At 36.4% G+C, this 6,973-nt stretch overlaps 1 non-coding gene across 1 annotated transcript; it reads right to left on the reverse strand.

Moving 5' to 3' along the window:
• Positions 1–6,495: 6,495 nt before the first annotated feature.
• LOC123456897 lies at positions 6,496–6,600 on the reverse strand. Its single transcript, XR_006634764.1, has one exon. It is a non-coding gene; the product is annotated as a U6 spliceosomal RNA (small nuclear RNA).
• Between the last annotated feature and the right edge of the window lie 373 nt (positions 6,601–6,973).

Raw genomic sequence — 6,973 nt, forward strand, 5'->3', positions numbered from 1 at the left:
TTACCAAAGGCTATCGTTAGATATGTCATGATGCCATTCTCATCTTCATAAGAGGCCAATGTTAAGATTGTAGTTTTTGACACAAATTTCAGTGACAATATGACTAGACCTGGAACTGAGAACATCAAACTGTAAATAGCTACCAATTTAGATTCTGATCTTAAGCTAGGTAATTCTATACTTAGCATAACACTGACAATCCTAGCTGCCATCAGTGATAATCTCTGCTACACTAATATTCCTCAGAAAATAGTTTCTTAGTAATATGTAGTCCAGCAAAATTCCTGAACATATCTAGTGCTTTCATAAATTCATATTTTAAGATATATTTTTCTTGGAATTACAAGTATGTGGAAGTTTGAAAGAACTGTACTGTTGGCTTAGTAGTTAAGGTACCTGCTGCTAAGGACTAATGAGTAGAGTTTCATTACCCAGTACATATGTAAAGCCAAAAATGCACAAATGCACAAAGTAGCTTATGCAGTGGCTGGAGGACATGGCATGCCCATTTTCTCTCTTTCTCTGTGTGCAAATACATATATAGTCAGGTTCACAATGCTGTGAAAAATGCCTGACAAAGGGCAGATTGTGGGAAAAAGGAGATTATTTTGGTTTACAGTCTGGAAGAGAAGCTAAATTATGACAGAGGAAAATGATAGCATGAGCAGAGGGTGGAAATCACCTGGTCAACCTCAGGAGGATAACAGCAACAGGAAATTGTGCCAAACACTGTCAAGAGGAAGCTGGCTATAACACCCAGAAGCCATTCCCAAAAATATACTGCCTGCAAGAGACTTTAATTCCCATAATGCCATCAGCTGGAAACCTAGCATTCAGCATATCCATGTTTATGGGATATATGTGTGTGTGTGTGTGTGTGTGTGTGTGTGTGTGTGTGTGTATTTACATATAAGAACATTCCATATATAGGTAATGTTCTTCTACTCTCAGACCATGTAAAACTTATGAATGTTTTTTTTTTTTTAGGAATTCTAATCTTATTTATTCTTTTTATTTATTTATTTATTTATTTGAGAGCGACAGACACAGAAAGACAGATAGAGGGAGAGAGAGGGAATGGGTGCGCCAGGGCTTCCAGCCACTGCAAACGAACTCCAGATGCGTGCGCCCCCTTGTGCATCTGGCTAACGTGGGACCTGGGGAACCGAGCCTCAAACTGGGGTCCTTAGGCTTCACAGGCAAGTGCTTAACCGCTAAGCCATCTCTCCAGCCCCTTATTTATTCTTAATGGAATACATGGAAGAAAAGGAGTTAGAAAGAGACTGTCAGAAAATAAATAGTACATTTGATGTATTATCACATTCTAGTAAGACCTTGTATTACATTCTCTAGTAGTTTAAATGTACTGTGCTATACCTAGATTCATGTATTTGGGATTAAGTCTTCTATTCAATCCCAAGGTGGTGTACGTTTTGGATTTTAAACCTGCCTGGAGGTTTTGTTTCCATGGGGAGGACCTGGAGTTATTTAGCCCAGCTCCGCAGCCAATAACCAGAATACTTCCATTCACACATATGACAGTTCTGCTCTGTCATGCTTTGCCTGTCATGATGAAATTACCCTGAAAATGGCTAAAGTAAACCTTTTCTTCCCATAATTCATTGACAAATTGAAATTATGAATTATGCTTTAAACGATTAGTACTTTTGCTGTGATATTTTCTATTCTCATAATGTGGTTAGATGTAATCATTTTACAGTATATTCATAGGCAATAAAAAAATTCTTGTATCTTGGCTGATATTAGTGGTACAGGACTGCCCATGTACTAATGACTTTGGTTTCAGCCCATGACATACAACACTCTTTGGCAGTGTTGATAACTTGAAGATGAGAGGAGGTTTGGGATGCAAGGTCAGTAAAGTATATCATTCCTTTCAAGAACTGGAGGGGGATTGTGTCTGAAATAATAAGCAGAGTAAATCATTCCACATTTTAAAGTGGATAACCTTAGGTGATTGTCATCAGACCTTGAAAGTTATACCCACCTGTTACTCCAGGCTTCAGTGTTTGCATCCGCACACGTGAGAGTCCAAGTAATGACCAAAAAAATCCCGCGTTATTAACAATGTGATACTCTCCACAGTGGCTTTTGTTAAGTGACTGACAGAGATTCCCTGAAAGTATGATTACAATATTAACTTTTCTTCCCTTAATTGGTTTTTGTCTCATGCTTGTCACAGGCCATAGATAAACAACTTAAGTGATCAAGAATTTTTTTGCATTTATACAAAATAAGGATTGCTTATTTCTTGCAGACATCCATTGATATGGAAACTTACATACTGCTGTATAAACTTTATGTTCCTTTTCTTCAGCAACAATTGTGTGTTTTTGGCACTCCCCCTTCATCCTCAAAAAAAAAAAGAGAATGGCAACCATTTATTCTTCACCAAATATTATCTCATATATCTTTTCTAAAATATTTTGCTTATTTATTTGAGGGGCAAAGAGAGAAAGGAACAGACAGAACCACTACAAATTAACTCCACATGCATGTGCCACCTTGTGCATCTGGCTTACTTGGGTACTGGGTAATCCAACGTAGGTACTTAGGCTTTGCTGTCATCCACATTGACCACAGAACCATCTCTCCAGCTCCCCTTCCCCATATACATTTTTCTGTTCCTTTGTCTTAAGGAATTGCCATCAACATACTTCCTCATATGTGATAAAATTACTAGGTGTTTTCATCCTCTCACCCTCTATCTTCTGCTTCATGATCTACAGTGGTTTCCTGATCCCCTTGACAGGGGTATCAAGGACAATGCTTAAAGTCTCCCAGTCATACTGCTTGCTGTTCATATTGCATGATGTTTCCTTGGTCTTCATTATACCATATTTGGCAGCAAAAGAAAGGCCTCTACCCTCAACAAGTCAGCAGGTCCATCTCAGAACTGAGGAAGAAATAAGTTGCCCTTGGTGATTAGCTACAGGGTATGTGTGGAAAGGAAAATTCCCCACTACATGATGAGTATGGCAGCTCTATTTCCTAGGAATATGCAATCTCACTGTCAGCTGTATTGTTTTCTACAGGTGATTTCTTGCTTCTGTCATACATACTGCACATTTTAGACATGGCATCAACCTTAAGGGATAAAACATGGGATATACATACACCTTTGCTAATCAGCTATTTCAGCTATGTTTCCTACACACAATCATTCATATGCTATGCATGTTAAAGTTAAGTATAATTAAAACAAAATACTAAGTGGCATTGATTCCCTTGATTGGCAATACATATGTACAGTTCCATTCACAGTCATGGCTTTTAGTGTATTTTCTACTGATAAAATTTCTACAGTTAGATTTTATCCTGAAAATATTTTTCTGTTTTGCCTCCCATGGACTGATAACCAGAAAATGAACAATACCATTACTGATGTTCACTTTCTACAAGTCTGACTTCTTACATGTTAGTTGTAAACTAGTACCTTCATTCTAAAAGCTTTACTGCTAATTCCTGGTTTGTTTTTCATTTTAGTTCTATGGTATGTTGGGAAGTTGGATGCATATTTGTTGAGAAATAGCCCAATGTAAAGGAGATGTTCCATGCATTTCAACTGATTTCCCAAACTTTTGTAATACTCTATAGAGCAGACCTTTTCACTTCATCACAGGTTAAAATGGTCCTGCTATAGTCAGAATTCCCTAAAGACATTGGTTTGTATGTTGTAATTTTAAAATCCTTCTTTTTGAAATTTTTATAAGAATATTCTATTTATTGAGAAAGAGAAACAACACATCAGTACCTCTAGCCAGTGCAAAGGAACTAGAGACATAAGTGCCACCTTGTGTATTTGGCTTACGTAGGTTCTGTTGATTGAATCTGGGACCTTAGACTTCACAGCCAAGCACCTCAAACTCTGAACAATCTCCCCATCCCACTCCTAGTATTTTCAGGTATATTGTTTATGTGCATATAATTAGCCTGATCTACTTTTAATTTGTTAATTTTATATATTCTTTAATTTTTACCCCCTTAATTAATGTAATCAATCTACATAATTAATGCAAATCCCAGATATACTAGAAATTTCAGAATTATTAACATTGCATGGAATTGTAATCAATGTATTGAAAGAGGATATCAAATTATTGGCCATAATAGCTACATCAGAATACTCCACAAGAAGTAAATTTTCAAGCAATCTATATGAAGTATCTTCCCATTAAGAAGAAAATTTATGAAAAGTAATATTATGCAAATATATTTAATTATTACATCAGCTATTTCTTTAAATATCAAGCTTAAGGTGATTAAGATTTTGTCTTCAAAAATGTATGATTACTGGTTTATTTAAATTACTAAATCCTTTAGAAAACCACAAGGTATTGTACAGAGTACTTCCATGGTTTCTGAGAATATGAAATTGGGTAATATGCTGACTGTATGAATGGATATTTATGACTCAAAGTTTCTGTAAACACCAGTTGTGTCATTGCCCACTTCACAATATGCCATAATACAAAATTGTCATTATTTTGTCTAAGGAATATGTTGCTTACCTGATGTAAAATATGATGGTGAGTTTATGAGAATTGTGTGAAAGTACAATCTGACGTGCAAAAATTCTCATTGGACCATTTTCTTCTATCATCTCTAAATTATCAGCTGCTATGTAAATGGTGCGAAAATATGTTGTATCCTAAGAAGAAAAGTCACAGTTAGAAAACTTGACTTGCATATGTCTTTCTTCTTTGCTCTCCTATACCATTATGAAAATTAAAAATGTGATCTTGGTGAACAGTATAGTTTATAAAGATTACAGTCATACAATATGAAATAATATCTTGGTTTCATGTAGAAAACACTAAAAAGGGCTTTTCTACTTACTAAGTGACAAAATCAAATTTTTAATAATGACTGTTCAGATTAAGAGAGATTTTTAAAAACAGATTTTCTTTCATAGTACCTTACAACAAAGAAAGCCTATATTTAAAATACAAAGTGTCCAAAGAGATAGGATGGATTAAGAAACACACACACACACTGGGTACCTCTGAGAGTTCTGACTCAGCTGGGGATTCCTGGTCAGCCCAAACCAAACAGGTTACAGCAGCCATCAGCAGAATCTTCATCTCCATGGTGTGTATCTTTGCTCTCCTACACAGACTGAAGGACAATGAATTATTGACATGTTATATTGCCTATGTTTTGGCTTGACATGGAATGAACTAAAAGTTGTTTATATTAAGACTGTGTTTAAGATTTTTGATATATCCTGGTTGGCTGTGCTATGCTGTGGTTGGAACTGCATGAATTCCTAATGAGATTAGTATGAAGTGGAGCTTAATATGAACTGGAGAGGAAACATCAGCAATATGAAAGAGTTCAATTTGAAGGACAGCTCTATTTACTGAAGCAAATTTCCTCAGATGTGAAATAGACAATGAATATTGGCAGCCTTCTGCCTTCCTCACCACAATAGGCTGAAATTGTTGCACTCATCAGCCATGAGATGTTTCTTTCAGAGTTTTTTTTTAAAATCATTTTGAGGAGGAATACAAACCAATTAAAATGTCAATTTAGGAATGGTGTCCTCCATGCAAAAGAGCATCTCCCATGTTAATCAGAGCAGCCATGGTCACCTCCAAGAGACCCACATGAGACTGAGTATTGATCACTTCTCTATATTTGGAGGGAGAATGTTATTAGAACATCATGAGATTCCAGCTGCTCTCATCTGTACAAATCTCCCAGTATACATCATTATGTACATGGTTTTGGGAGGGGATAATGTACCTACAGTGAGGAAGGCTCAATACAAGCCTGGCATATAGATGTGGAGAAATTGCCAACTATGCTGTGGTGAGGGGTTTTGAAAACCTTAAAGGGGCCATTCTTGTTCATGTAGGTAATACCTGTACCTTGTTCCTATAAAGAATCTCAAGGCACTCAGCGTTTCACTAATATAAAAATGGGTGGAATAATTCCTCTGGTCTGCCATTGGCTTCCAATCTGCTGTGAAGAGATAGTTATTCATGTCTCCTTAAAATATTCTCACAGTATCAGATGGCAGAAGTGGAACACAACAGAAACAATGATAAGTTTAGAAAGAGATATTCCATTGTCCCTATGACAGACAATCAGACATATAATTGAAGCTAACTGGTCTATGTGTAGTGTTTGTAGTGATGTCCCATTATGGCTGTCCATTAACATGTGGTATGGAATGGTGTCCCTCTTTACTATAGGAGGAGTCAGTTGCATTGAGACAAAATGCACTGAGAATTCACCTTTGGGACTGAGAAAAAAAGTATTTTCAAGGTTAGACAACCATTTCTTCTACTTATTTGATGTGCCTTTTTTAAAATTTAAAATGTGAAACACTTGGGCTGGAGAGATTAGTTAATGGTTAAGACATTTGCCTGCCTGGGATGCTAATTCTTTCTCTCTCTCTCTCTCTCTTTCTCTGTCTCTGTCTCCTCTTTCACTCTGTGTCAAATAAATAAAAATTAAAACATTAAATAAAATGTGGAACACTTCAGTAATATGTTTGCTATCCCCGAACAGGGGCCATGCTAATATAATCTGTATCATTCCAATTTTAGTAAATGTACTACTAAAGTGAACAGTATCTTATTTTTCTCATACCGTTTTCAACTACTTCATCTTAAACAAAAACTGTGTCTCTAATTCAACACGTCCCAAATATCCTACCTACAAATAAACGTAAAGGTGAATAACTATGCTCATACATCTATTGGAGTGATGTTAAGTCAAAGTTGTTATTTGCAGGTACATGAGCATGAATTTGGTTTCATCACACCCAACTTAAGGTCATCTAAAAGCAAACTACCGGGCTGGAGAGATAGCTTAGGGCTTAAAGCCCTTGCACTTGAGATCTCAGTACCCAGATTCTATTCCCCAGTGTCCTAATCAGCCAGGTAATGATGGTGGTGCCTGCATTTGCAGTTTGTTTGCATTTATTAGAGGTATTGGAGTG

Source organism: Jaculus jaculus, chromosome X (assembly GCF_020740685.1).
Source record: "Jaculus jaculus isolate mJacJac1 chromosome X, mJacJac1.mat.Y.cur, whole genome shotgun sequence".
Classification (NCBI taxonomy): domain Eukaryota; kingdom Metazoa; phylum Chordata; class Mammalia; order Rodentia; family Dipodidae; genus Jaculus; species Jaculus jaculus.